At 40.4% G+C, this 15305-nt stretch overlaps 1 pseudogene; it reads right to left on the minus strand.

Moving 5' to 3' along the window:
• Positions 1-12543: 12543 nt before the first annotated feature.
• LOC103002683 (hypoxanthine-guanine phosphoribosyltransferase-like) lies at positions 12544-14425 on the minus strand (annotated as a pseudogene).
• Positions 14426-15305: the final 880 nt, after the last annotated feature.

A 15305-nucleotide genomic window follows, 5' to 3' on the forward strand; every position in this document is an offset into this window, starting at 1 on the left:
GCTCTAGAGCCCACAAGCCAAAACTACTGAGCCCACGAGCCACAACTACTGAGCCTGCATGCCACAACTACTGAAGCCCGCATGCCTAGAGCCCATGCACCACAACAAGAGAAGCCACCACAATGAGAAGCCCGTGCACCGCAACGAAGAGTAGCCCCCACTCGCCACAACTAGAGAAAGCCTGAGCACAGCAACGAAGACCCAACTCAGACAAAAAAAAAAAAAAATAGATGTAAAGTAGATGAGGTTACTAACCATACAAATAGTTCAGGGAAAAGTGTCTAAACAGAGGAGGCAGCCATTGCAAATGCTCTAGTGTTTGAGAAACAATAGGACAGTCTGAAGGAGTCCCAATACGCAGAGGCTACTGGGAAGATATTGTTAGGGAGGCATAGGTGTTAGATTCCCCATAAAGCTGTATTACCAGCTATTGCATTTGCTGTGAGTCAGGGGGAAGCTGACCTTTTGAGCAGGGAGCTGACATAATTTGATTCTATTTAACCAGATCACCCTGGGTGGAATTTTTAAAGGGCAGATTTATAAGGACAAGGACAAAATCAGGTGAAATCTATAAGGAAGTTATTGCATATTCCAGGCAATCGATGATGGTAGCTGAGAGGATTTATTGGAGGATTGAGGTGTGTATTTGAATAAATCATCAAGGATTAATGTTGGAAGGGGAGAGGACCTTGGTCCTTGTCCTCTTTGAAGAAAGAATTCCACAAAGAAACACTGTATAGCAGGCACAGAGTTTATTGGGAGCACAGTGCATGCAAATAGAACAAAGATGCAGTTAATTTAGAGCAGAAGCAAATCAGAAATACACACCCAGAGAAGAGTATGGGCATCCTACCTAATGAGGAGAGTGCCAGAGAGGTGATTTAAATCACTTATATAGGGGGGTTCTTCCCAGTCTTTGTTCTCCTCTAGCCAATTACCTCGCTTCTTTTCCCACATATGACCTGTCCCAGTGCCCTGCCCGACACGTGTGCACATCTTTTACCCAAGACGGATTCCAGCTCAAGGGCCTATGGGAGATTGATAGCACATACTATGGGGTAACGCCCTCTCCCTTTTTGACCACTGAGGAGTCTTTCTGTGCATGTGCACTGAGGGAGGTCTCCTTGACCTCAGGAGTGATAGATGTGGTCATCTTATCTCTTTACTCCAGCAGAGCTCAGCTTCTGCCACTAACTTTGTCCTTGAAAAGGACAAAGCTCCTTTGTGTCAGGGCAAACAAAGCTCCAATTCACTCCACTTGACAAACTCCAGCTGTTCAGCCCAGGGACCCATCTATCTCCTACCTCAGGATGAAACCAAGTTTTTTGTCCTGAGCAACTAAAAAGATAGGTATGGGGAAAGTCATAGCTGATTTTAGGTTGAAGTGAGAGAAAGAGGTCAGAAGTTCAGTCTTAGGCATGTTAAGTTTGAGAAGTTTCTCAGAGAGCCACGTGGAGATGTTCAGAATGTATTTAGTATATAAATCTATACAAAGATCTATATATCCATGTAGCTATGCATTTACTTACCGACCTATAAACGTATTTTATTTTAATTTTTAATTCAACTGTTTTATTTGATTATTCATTTTATATTGCTATGTCTAATGAAACTTATTTATTTTGTTTGTCTGATGCAAATTAATCAGGAATTGGCCAATTAAAAAACTTAACTTGGCAGATGCAAAGCTGACTGTTCCATTGAGATCAATGCTCACAGAAAGATTGTAAGCTAGAATAAATCCTCATTTGATATTTTAAAGATTATGTTAATGTATATTTTATAGAAACTAAATTTTTTCCCATGGAACAAAAATAATTGGTAACATTAAATATTCAGATAGAGATATGTTGTATTTTCCTATGTAATTCAGTAATATATTCATGAAAGTGGTATAGATTTTAGAAATACCATCCAATATTCCAAATTTCAAAACCGTATCAATATGTAATGAAGGAGATACTGGCTGAGTTACTGGTAGATTGGCTACCTGAATCAATCAGTATTTACTGTAGAAAAAAGACATATTAACAGTTTTTCAGCAACAGATATCAAATACAGGGAATCAGACATTTATAAAATTGTTCAGGTACTAAAGAAATAAAAGCCAAAGGGAGAATTTGTAAGTTTCAGTTTTACTCATGAGTTTTTAGCCAGAGAATCGGTAAGATGCTGCTTCTCGCCTCCCTGCTTCGTCAAGACACTGTCACCATTACTACTCCTGGCTTGCAGAGCCAGGGCAAGTGCATGAAAAATGACCTGAAGTCGCTGGGGAAAAACCCCCAAAACCTCACTTTTAGAAAAGCATACACTTCTGGTCTTTTGGTGGGAACTGCCATCTTCCAGTAATTCACCAGAACGACCAAAACAAAGGGAAAGAGGAGAGGCACCTGTTATATATTCTCTAGGCCTTTAGAAAACATGGATTTGTTCCTTTGGCCACATACTTGCGAATCTACAAGAAAGGCGATATTGTAGACATCAAGGGAATAAGCACTGTTCAAAAAGCAATGCCCCACAAATGTCACCATGGCAAATCTGGAAGAGTCTATGATGTTACCCGGAATGCTGTTGCCACTGTTGTAAACAAACAAGGGCAAGATTCTTGCCAAGAGAATTAATGTGTGATAAAGCATATTAAGCACTCTGAGAGCCGAGATACCTTCCTGAAACATGTGAAAGAAAGTGACCAGAAAAAGAAGGAAGCAAAAGAGAAAGATTTTTGGGTTCAGCTGAAGCACCGGCCTGCTCCACCCAGAAAGGCACACTTCGTGAGAACCAATAGAAAGGAGCCTGAGCTGTTGGAATCCATTCCCTGTGAATTCATGGCATGGCTGGTGTAAAGAAAATAAAAGACCTGGACTGTAAAACAAACAAACAAAAACACGCACTTCTGCTCACCACTAGTACAGGAAGATTAATAGGACATCCACTTCCTTTCTACCTTCTGAACGTCATGCAAGTTTATCTCATTGGTAGAACTTAAGATCCCATCCAGAAATCTGGAGGCAAGGGAATTGAGATATGTAATTCCCAGGCTTACAGTCCTTCCACCAGAAGGGTGAGCACAGAAGGATTTTGGAATTGATGTCATTGCCAAAATTCCATTCTTTCCCACAGTTCAACCCAATGACTTATATTTTAACTTTTGAACAATGGCAAAATCAACAAGAGCATGCGTTGATCTATAATAACACAACCCATTCCTCATTTACATGAAGATGTCCTGAAGCTCTCTTTTCAAGGTAGAGATCCACAGTTGAATCAATCACTATAGCCATCTCTGGGTGATGGCTATGTTGTTGTTTTTTTTCTAATGAAAATATACTGTTCTATGATAATCAGAGATAAAATTATAAGGTAAAAGTGCACCAACACATCTTACATGTAATATTTAGGAAGAAAGGAAGTAGTGGCTAATATATGCCACTTAAAATGAAAGGGAAGAGTGTGCCTATTTCTAAATGCCTAAAACTAGTCTTGAGATGTTGGTGCTTTTAATTTCATTTTTCCACTACCTAGTCCATCTCTTTCTTGCCCTCAAATCATTTTAGTTATTTATGATTATTTACTTGGTGGAAATTTCTTGGTAGCTCCAACTACATTAGATTCAGGGGTCTTCACTAATTAGACAAAGAAGTACGATGAATTATCCCTTGGAAATCTTCCGGATTCCAGATACACACCCCTTTATAACCATTATGTAGCAGGATCAATCACTCCAACCAGGGTAATAACCCACACCATTGCCTGCTGGTTTCAGAGCCATGAAACCCAAACTATCCAGTATGCAGTCTCAATGCTCAGATCAATCTAAATGCTTCTATATACATTCAGCTGAAATTTAAAGGTGATACTTTTTCCTAATTAATACTCTAAATTTCATGTAAGACTTAGCTATGCTCTTAATTCACTCACCTCTTAATTCTGGAACCAAAAGTATTAGATGGGTCTGGTTTTTAGAGACAGCTATGTTCTGCTACTATAAAAAAATAAAAAAACACTTAAGAGTGATCTGAAAAACGCATAAAAGCCTTTTTTAATCACGTTTGGGCTGAAAATTTAAAGTCCCAAACTAGTAATTTCCCACTCACAGGTTATTGCATATTGACAAAATCAACCAGTCCACCATCAAGTCTTGTAGTGACTAATCCTTCATACTGTTTCTTTTGTAACAGCCAGTTCATCTCCCTAACTAAGACTTGCTTTCAAAGGGCACATTATTCAGGCATACATACATGATAATTTAAAGAGTTATTTGCAATTTCATACTATGGAAAGCCAGTATCTTCCCTGGTGATGCAGTGGTTGGGAATCTGCCTGTCAATGCAGGGGACATGGGTTCGAGCCCTGGTCCGGGAAGATCCCACATGTCACGGAGCAACTAGGCCCGTGTGCCACAACTACTGAGCCTGTGCTCTAGAGCCCGCGAGCCACAACTACTGAAGCCCGTGCGCCTAGAGCCCTTGCTCCGCAACAAGAGAGGCCACCGCAATGAGAAGCCCACGCACCGCAACGAAGAGCAGCGCCTGCTCACTGCAGCTAGAGGAAGGCCGCGCACAGCAACGAAGACCCAATGCAGCCAAAAATAAATAAGTTTAATAAATTAAAAAAAAAAAAAGTAAAGACAGTATATATTTTCCACTTAGGACCTTCCAAAACAACCTGCAGAGATAAAACAATTCCCAGCTGCCATTTTTGATGGTCAAGTTCTTGGAAACACTTTTGGTTCTCTATTCTATTTTATTCAAGTCTTGTAAAGAAGCCAAAAACTTCTTTAAGTACTTCAAGCAAAAAAAAAACTAATATAGAGCGTTGATACTTACAAAACCATTAGAATTTTTGGATGAGTGAAAGTCTCTGGATTCCTTTCTGGGTGTTTTAGTTGTGACCTAAATAATCAGAAATTTGCTCTTAGGAAACATGTTATAAAATGACTGGAAATCCTCACTGATTACTGAGACTTCCCTGAATATTTATGGAGTTAAGGGAGAATAACTTGCAGCCCCTGTAATGTGTGGTTATAGGGATTGCACAGAAGGGCAGGAAATAATTTCATTGAAATAAAAAGAAAAGTTAAAGAAGAGATCTCAGCGTAGACTCACAGTTGTCCGCCTCAGGGTTCTGATGTAAAGTGACATGGAAAATATAATAAAGATTGTTGTATATTGATTCAGATCTTTATAGATATTTTCTAAATGATACAATGTGAAAAATACTTATTAACCTTGGGAATGTTACAGCAAACTAACAAACATTATCCCTCTCCTCCCATATCTTACAGTCTAGGAAGAAATACAGATAAGCAGGCAGAGTTACAACTGAATGTCTTAAGTGTATTGTTGGTGCAGAAATAGGAGAGTAATATTAGTTACTAAGTATAATTTTAAATTTAATTTTTAAAACCCTCAAATTGCTTTAGAAAGTATTATATGTTTATGTTTTTGTTTTTTCATCATATAAGTAGATTCTAAGGATTGACACATATATCCTGGAACAGAATAGAGCCCAGAAATAAACTCTTGCACTTATAGTCAATTAATCTATGACAAAGGAGACAAGAATAGGCAATGGATAAAAGACAGTCTCCTCAGTAAGTGGTGCTGGGAAAACTGGACAGCTACATGTAAGAGAATGAAATTAGAACACTCCCTAACACGATACACAAAAATAAACTCAAAACTAATTAAAGATCTAAATGTAAGACCAGAAACCATAAAACTCCTAGAAGAAAATATAGGCAGAACACTCTTTGACATAAATCATAGCATACATTTTTGAATATGTCTCATAAGGCAAAAGAAGCAAAAACAAAAATAAACAAATATAAGACCTAATTAAACTTAAAAGTTTTGCATGGCAAAGGAAACCATCAGCAAAACAAAAAGCCTACTGAAAGGGATAAAATATTTGCAAATGATATGACTGATAAGAGGTTAATATCCAAAACATATGAACAGCTCATAGAAGATTGAAAAATGGGCAGGAGCCCTGAATAGACATTTTTCCAAAGAAGACATACAGATGGCCATCAGGCACATGAAAAATGTTCAACATTGTTAATCATCAGGGAAATGCAAATCAAAACCACAATGAGATATCACCTCACACCTGTCAGAATGTCTATCATCAAAAAGACCACAAATAACAAATGTTGGCAAGGATGTGGAGAAAAAGGAAAGCTTGTACGCTGTTGGTGGGAATGTAAATTGGTATAGCCACTGTGGAAACAGTATGGAGGTTCCTAAAATACCTAAAAATAAAACTATCATGTGATCCAGCAATTCCACTCCTGGGAATATATCCATAGAAAATGAAAACACTAATTTGAAAAGATACATGCACCCTGATGTTCATAGCAGCATTTTTCACAATAGTCAAGATATGGAAGCCACCTAAGTATTCGTCAGCAGATGAATGGGTAAAGAAGATGTGGTATATACATGCAATGGAATACTACTCAGCCATAAAAAAGAATGAAATTTTGCCATTTGCCACAACTTGGATGGATCTGGAGGGTATTGTGCTTAGTGAAATAAGTCAGACAGAGAAAGACACTGTATGTTATTGCTTATATGTGGAATCTAAAAAATAAAACAAATGAATGAATATAACAAAAAAGAGTCACAGGTATTGAGAACAAACAAATTAGTGGCTACTAGTGGAGAGAGGGAAGGGGGAAGGGGCAAGAAAAGGCAGAGGGTTAAGAGGTTGTGGTAGGTCACACAGCAGCACCCTGATTTTTCCTGCAAGTTCTCAGACCTTCCCTGTGCTCTGTGGAGTCAGAGCCCTTTAACAAGACATTGATCACAGTTTCAAACCTTCAAATGAGAGAAAGATCCTGAAGGAATCACCTTTCAACTTCTCACTTCTATGGGCCCATTATAGCTCTCACCTCTAAGTTTACAAACCTGAAATTCCAACTGTATCGACAAATTTGAAATGTGGCTAGTGGGACTGAGCAATTTGGATGCTTTATTTTATCATAATAGATTGAGTTAATTATAGATTGACTTAAATTAATTATAAACAGGCACATCTGGCTAGTGGCTGCCACACTGTACAGTGCACCTCTAGAGATCCAAAGAGAAGGAAGATGTTACTGCCTCTCCCCTGGCTGTTCCTTGCTGCAGAGTCGCTTGCTGGCCTGATCTGTTCATTCATCTGTAGGTATCTGCTGTGCTCATGCAGATGTACCAGGCATTATGTGAGGCCTTGGGGACACTCAAACAGTAATGTCAACACCTAAGTCTTAGAGGAATTCCCAGCAGGGGGCCCACTTGTAAGCAGAGGTGAAGAGCATGGCCCAGTGCACCTCTGCTAGACATATTCAGAGAGCAGGTACAAAGGGGAGGGAGGTAAATTTCTCTCTCCTCATGAGCCCATCCTTCTCACCCCTGACTCCTGGAAGATCCAGGGATGGCAGGGGCAAAAGGCCCTAAGGAGGTAAATGACTTGTACACTGAAAACTACAAAAGATTGCTCAAAGAATTAAAGGCAACACATTAATTGGAATGACATTACATGTTCATACACTGGAAGACAATATTGTTGACATTTCCATACTACCCAAAGTGATGCACAGATTCATTTGCAACATCTATCAGAATTCCAATGTCATTTTAATAGAAATGGAAAGACATTCTTAAAATACATAGGGAACCACATCATCAAAACACCTGACATCAAAACATTACAAAGTCACAGCAATCAAAACAGTATGGTACTGGCATAGAAATAGGCAGATAGACCTATGGACCAGAATAAAGAGCCCCCAAATAAACTGACACATACATGGCCAAATGATAATCGCCGAGGTTCTAAGATGACACCATGGGGAAAAATAGTCTCTTCAACAATCAACAGAATGAAAAGGCAACATACAGAATGGGAGGGAATATTTGCAATCCTTATATCTGAAAAAAATCTTATATCCAAAACACACAAGAACTACTACAACTCAATTGCAAAAAGAAAAAAAATAAAGGACAAATAACCTGGTTTTAAAATGAGCAAAGGACTTGGATAGATATTACTCCAAAGAAGAGATACAAATGACCAACAGACATATGACGAAGTGCTCAACATCACTAATCATCATGGAAACACAAATCAAAACTCCAGTGAGACATCACCTCACACCTGTTAGGATGTGTATTATAAAAAAAAAAAAAAAATTAACAGATGTTAGCAAAGAAGTAGAGAATTGGAACTTTTGTATGTTGTTGGTGGGCATGTGAATTGGTGCAGCTGTTATGGAAAACAGTATGGAGGTTCCTCAAAGAATTACAAAAAAAGTACCATTTGATCCAGCAATCCCACTTCTAGGAATATATCCAAAAAATGAAATCAGTATCGAAAAGAGATAACTGTAATCCCACGTTCATTGCAGTTCTTCAAACAATTGCCAAGATGGGTCAGTCGATTGGGTGCAGTGGGGAGCCTGGAACTCACACCTGTGCGGAGCTGGTTGCTGCACTGAGAGAACATAACAGGCAGAGCTCCTAACCCAGGCCCAGCGGCCCAGCCTCGGGGTACACCCCATCCTTGCCCAGGAGGGGCAAGTATGTTTACGTAGACTACTTCTGAGCCATTGTCTGGAGACTAGGACACCTTTGTTGGCATGTACTGTCCCCCAGAAGCACTCCAGGGTTTATGTCTGCACAGTATGAAACCTTATAAACGCCCTATGTGCAATACTCCTGCTTCCCTGCCAGGGACAAAGCAGGGAAAGATGAGACTGTAAACACAAAGAGCTGTGAAATTCCTCTGAGAAAAGCTATTCCACACTTTCAGTATTTACAGACAACATCCTCCCTCTGATTTCAGGCCCTCAGGCAATTGTAAGCTAATTGGAAGGCCCCCAGGGGTTACTCCCAGGCAAATGAGCTGCCCTAGTCACAGACTTACAAGGTTTCCACCTTCCTCAAAACAGTCATTTTCTTTCTTCCAGGCCCTTGGACTCATTAGTAGGGTAACCGTACATCCCAGTGTGCCTGGGAAAACCCTTATTTACATCTACTGTCCTGGTATAATTATACCAGCTCCAAAGTATCCTGGTTTGTTCCATAAATTAAAGACCATCCTACCCATTAGCTATACCTGTGTTTCAAGTTAAGCCAACCCTCTAGTGGTTAGAGAGGCTCATTACATGTATCCCAGACACAGATGGCCCTGGAGGAGGACACTCCCGGGAGCCCAAGCTTGTAGGGGTAACATCTGAGGTTGCCTGCAGGGGTGTGAGGGACAAGAGGGGAGAGAAGAGAGACTGCCTTGGAAAATGGAGCTGGTGCCTACACCCCAGGAAAAAGATGAGTCCCTCAACTCCAGAGGGACTGTCATGAGTATTAACAAATATCCACTGGGAAGGCAGAGAGTAGGTTACAAAGGTGAAACAAGCCAGGTTCCCAGACCTAAAGAAGCCTCTAATTTAGTTGAGGAGACATAGGAAAATGAACGACATGCAAGGTCGTGTGTGCCAGGTCCACATAAGCATATATTTATTGAATGATTTATTCATTCAGCCAACATGAATGGAAACATCCCAGGCTCCCTGCTAGGGATATATAGTCTAGGGTGGCATACACTCCAGACGGAAGGTGCTATATACCAGAGTTGTGGTGGGCTCGCTGGGTCTCATTCCAAAATTGCCTTGCAAAGCTCTCATGAAATCTACTTTTTTTTTTTTCAGTTTTACAGCACACTTTATTTTTTTTTAATTTTTTAATTTCTTTTTAAATTTTACTGAAGTATGTGGAATCTAAAATAGGACACAGGGACTTCCCTGGCGGTCCAGGAGTTAAGACTTTGCCTTCCAATGCAGGGGGTGCGGGTTCAATCCCTCTTCGGGGAGCTAAGATCCACATGCCTCGGGGCCAAAAAACCAAAACATAAAACAGAAACAATATTGCAATAAGTTCAATAAAGACTTTAAAAAAATGGTCCACATCAAAAAATGTAAAAACAAAATAAAAATTCTTTGAAAATAAAATAAAATAGGACACAAATCAACATACCTATGAAACAAAAACAGACTCACAGATATAGAGAATAGACTTGTGGTTGCCAAGGGGGAGAGGGGTGGGGGAGGGAAGAATTGGGAGTCTGGGATTAGCAGAGGCAAGCTATTATATATAGGGTGGATAAACAATAAGGTCCTATTGTATAGCACAGGGAACTATATTCAATATCCGGTGACAAACCATGATGGAAAAGCATATGAATATATTCTTTGTATATATATATATATATATATATATATATATATATATATATATACGGTTTGTCACTGGATATTTGAATATAGTTCCCTGTGTGTGTATAACTGAGTCACTTTGCTGTACAGAAGAAATGACCACTTCATTTATTTTTGCATAACAGTAAATAGCATTCAACACAACTTACTGACCCAGGCACTGGAGAGGAATGAATCCTCATTGTTTTGCACTGGAAGAGGCAGCTCTGGAGCTATGGTATGGGAGAAAGAAGAAGCGATAGAGCTGGAAGGGAGAAATCATTTCCATGCTGGAAACCTTAAGTGGGACTTCCCATCTTACTGACCACTGAATGTCCAAATTGCTAGGTACTGAGTAATAATATTTGAGTAAATGAATAAATGAAAGAATATTCCCACAACCCCAAAGTATTCACTAAATAATCCTCATGCCAACTGTGACAATTAGGAAATGAGGGGGCCAAGAGGGAGGGCCCGGTCTAGCTGCTAAGCTACTTCGAGGTCTTACTCCTGTGAATTTGCTTCTCCTGGAGAACAACTGCCTGGCCACGCAGGGTGGTGCTGGAAAGCGGTAGTCGCTGCAATCTGGGGGCAAGGCCATGTTTTTGTTCTGACTCTGTGAACTCCTGGCATGAGAAGCAGTCACTGGCTCTGTGCTGCCCTAGACAGATGGGACGGAGCCCCTCTTCGGGATGCCTCGGTGGAAGGCCGAGCTGAATGAGAGATGACACTCTTACTCTCACTTTGTCCAATTAAGAATGCTGATTAATGAGCTCCCTGGGCTAACCAATAAGTGGATAAGATTCTAAGACCAAGGGTACTCCCTTGGAGAGGTGACCTTTCTGGAGGAGGTCATAAATTTGCATAACTGGGTCTACTTACTTTCTTGAGGGTTTGAGGGATTCTTGGCCAACCGCTGAGCCATGTCTGGAAGAATCCCCACATTCCACCTACTTCTTTCCCCTGCCCATCACCCGTCCAGCCACTCACTTGGTGGAGAAGATCTAGGTCACTCAAAATGACCTCAGGCAACTTCTAACCTTTCTTATCTGTCCCCTCACCCTCACCTCTCTTCTCTGCAGTAGTCAGTGCCTGTCTCTGGGCCCTTGGTCTCTTTCTCTCCCTCCTCCTCTGGGGAGCACAGGGCATCGATCATTCCCCTCCGCACCCTCAGTCCTTCCGCCCCACACACCTTCTCTTATCCCCACACTTCCATTGACCTTGCTGTTCCTTCCAGTTACCTCCTCTTTCTTTTTAAGTTCAAACTTTTTTTTCTGTTTAAAAAGCACTACATGTATATTGGAGAAATTTGGAAAATACAAAAAGTATCAGAAGGAAAAAAGTCACCTATTATTCCACTACCATGAGACAACCACTTTTAAATTCATTAACAGTTCTGTTGATGCCTAAACTCTTGTGTGTGTGGTGGGGGGTGGGTGGGGGGGGGTGTAGGTGTACAATATACATCTTCATAAAATTGGTGGCATGTTGCATTTACTATGTTATAATTTCCCATTTAATGTATCACGGACATTTTGTCATATGATGTTGCTAAAATATATATTTTGATGATTGCTATCTCAAAATGGCTGTATTTAACCAATATTTATTAGATATTTAATGTTTTCTATTTTCTTTTTTTTTTCTTTTAAAGAGACAGCCTTCATTTTAAGGATTTTTACATTCAAGAATTCAAAAAGTAGTAGGTTTTTGGAATTTATTGATCTGCATTTAAAAGGAACTTTTGACAAAGCTTCACCGGAAATCATCTCAACAAGCGGGAAAATACAGTTAACATTACTGAAACCTACTAAAATAATTCCAGGACATATGGTTTATCCAACATAACAGCACCTCCAAGTGCTGTCACTGACATGAAACTTAATGCTTCTTACTTTTCTAAACACACAGTGGTGTAATCAACAACATTCAATCACTTCTGTTCTTTTTTGAATATATAAAAATTAAAATACCAATTAAAAAACTAATCTATTCTTCTCTTTAAATGTTTCTCACAGATATAATTTCAATATTTTTATTCAATAGTGATGTGGTTTAAGAGAATTTTCATTCACGAGTCCAACAACAACCCACCCAAAGGGAACTGATAGTCCGTAGGCCCATAGTGCAGATAAAGAGTTCGGGACTACAGCAACTGACATTTCTAAAATGCAAAACAGATAAAATTCTTAGAAGATACATGCAATAAGCTCTACTGAGCAGCTGAAAACAGAACTAGAAGATTTAATAATTTTACTGGTGATTTCAATGGGACTCTAGATGTTGCCAAACTCAACTTGAACTCTCTCTTAGGCTTTGTATTTTGCTTTTCCAGTTTCACTAATAACACAGACATAATTCAAATCCCTGAAGTAGTCATTATAGTCAAGGGCATATCCTACAACAAACTTGTCTGGAATTTCAAGTCCAACAAAGTCTGGTCTATATCCAACACTTCGAGGGGTCCTTTTCACCAGCAAGCTCACAACCTTGACCATCTTTGGATTAAGCTGCTTGACCAAGGAAAGCAAGGTTTGCATCGTTTTACCAGTGTCAATTATATCTTCAACAATCAAGACAGTCTTTCCGGTCAAAGTTGAGAGATCTTCTTCACCAATTACTTTTATGGCGCCTGTTGACCGGTCATTACAGTAGCTCTTCAATTTGATAAAATCTACAGTCATAGGAACGGATCTATCACTATTTCTGTTCAGCGCTTTGATGTAATCCAGCAGGTGAGCGAAGAATTTATAGCCCCCCTTGAGCACACAGAGGGCTACGATGTGACGTCCTCCCATCTCCTCCATCACATCTCAAGCCAGCCTTTCGGTCCTGTCCATAATTAGTCCATGAGGAATAAACACCTTTTCCAAATCCTCAGCATAATGATTAGGTATACAAAATAAATCTAGGTCATAACCTGGTTCATCATCACTAATCACGACGCAGGGGCTGCAGGTCGCTATAACGGAGCTGGCTGGCGCACGGGCTGAGGGCAGCCTGGGGAGGAGGCTGCATGCGGGAAAGCCAGAGGTCCATCCCAGCGCTCTTCCTAATGTCTACTATTTTCTGCCATCATAAATGTGTCCATCGTTTATTATTTATGTGAATAAATTCCTAGAAATATAATTATGTGGGTATGTCAACATTTTTAAGACTTTCGATATTTTATCAGATTATGAGCCAAAAGATTTGCACAAATTTATATTCTCCCAGCTCTGTGTGTGTTTGCCTTTTCTGAGCATCCCCTGGGGATACCCCCCCTCCCCAAACTGGGTATTATCATTTAAAAAAAGAATTGCTCTCCCTGTGCTATACAGTAAAAGAATATGAAAAGAATGTGTACATATGTATAACTGAGCCACTTTGCTGTACAGCAGTAATTAACACAACATTGTAAATCACCTATACTTCAATTAAAAAAAAAGTTGCTAATCTAGCAATGTTCTCTCTCTCCATGTTTTCACCACCTATTTATTTTTTATCTTTTGCAATCTGACTTCTGGCCTCACAGCTTTTCTAATCCAAAAATCTTTTCCAGACTTGATTCTTCTTGTTCCTTTGATTTGTTTTATTTTCTTGATCTCTGGAGGCTCTCTGTCCACGCAGCCTGGAGCCCTGAAGTTAGACATTCTGCTCTGGCCCCCACAGCCCTCTGGCAGGCTCCTCCCTGTCAGCCTTTCCCAGTGAGCTTGAACTTCTGGACTGTTGGGACAGATTTTAATACACCCCTCATCTGGATGGATGGATGGATGGATGGATGGATGGATGGGTGGACAGATGGATGGACGGATGGATGATAAGTCTGTGTCCTCTCCTCCATCTCCAGCTTTTCCTACACCCTCTGTTTCCCTGCTCTGGCTACGTATGCCCCCTGTGCCCCTCCACCACCACTACCAGTAGTTTCCTTCTCTGCCCCAGCTGGGAGCTCACATCTCTAGGGCTGGCTTCCAACTCACATCTCAATCCTGAATCATGGACAGTTTCCATGTCTGCTGAACATCTTCTTCTGAATGTCTGGCCACCTCATCAATTCTGTCAATAACTCTGATAACAAATTCAAGGTCTCCCTCTTTCTCTAAGCCCCTCTTCTTTACTTCCTCTTCTTCTGTTTGTGGCTAGAGTGACCATGACATACTTGACTCCTTTTCCCCTCTTGCTCTCTTCCACCAATTGTCCACCAATCCCCATAGGAGAACGTCTTCCTGGTGGGCTTCTCCATCTACAGCCCTCTTGCCAGTCTCACGGTCACTGCCTTAGCTCAGGTCCTCATCCTTTCTTCTCTGGACAATCTCATTAGCTTCTTTCCTATGGGTCTCCTTCTCCTGACCTCTCTCTGCTCCAGATCAGCCCATGACCCCAATGGTTACCAAAGGCTCTTACCAGAGCCATCTCCTTGAAACACTTCTGATCAACTCAATTATCAGCTTAAAACTTTTCACTAGTCAGTAGTTCCTCACTGACTACAGAATACCAACCTCAACCTTTTCAGCCTATCTTATAAAAAACACTTTGGATTTCAGCTCCAATCTTCACTCTTAGCCTTAACTCCCACCTCACCCAGCAAAGATCCATCTGATAGGGGCACCCACATGTTACAGGAACACGCCTTACCCTTCGCCACCTACATAGCTTTGTTGATGTTATTCTTTCCACTTGGATTTGCCATGCTTCAGAGACCAGATTAAATCTTACATCTTCCACAGAACAGTCCTCATTCTTAAAAAAATTAAAAGTGACCCTTTATCCCACTGAATCCTTATATCATTTACAAGTAACATACTTGGACATTCTTATGTAGGTTTGTCTGGCACTGAGGAGGGCTCCTGAGATGAAGGTTGGAGGGACTGGGATGAGTTGATCACGTTACCCTTATGTTACTTACTGCAAAATGCCTTAACAATGCTAACATTTACTGGACATTTACATGAGAAAGCATACTGCATGCATTGCCTTGTTTAATTTTCACAGTATATGAGGCAAACTGGTAGCTCAAAGATTTCTATATAGAAGGGGCTTCAGGGCTGCAATCTAACTGGAAGGGGGAGATGCCAAGTAAACATGCTGATTT

This window comes from Balaenoptera acutorostrata, chromosome 1 (assembly GCF_949987535.1).
Source record: "Balaenoptera acutorostrata chromosome 1, mBalAcu1.1, whole genome shotgun sequence".
Lineage (NCBI taxonomy): Eukaryota > Metazoa > Chordata > Mammalia > Artiodactyla > Balaenopteridae > Balaenoptera > Balaenoptera acutorostrata.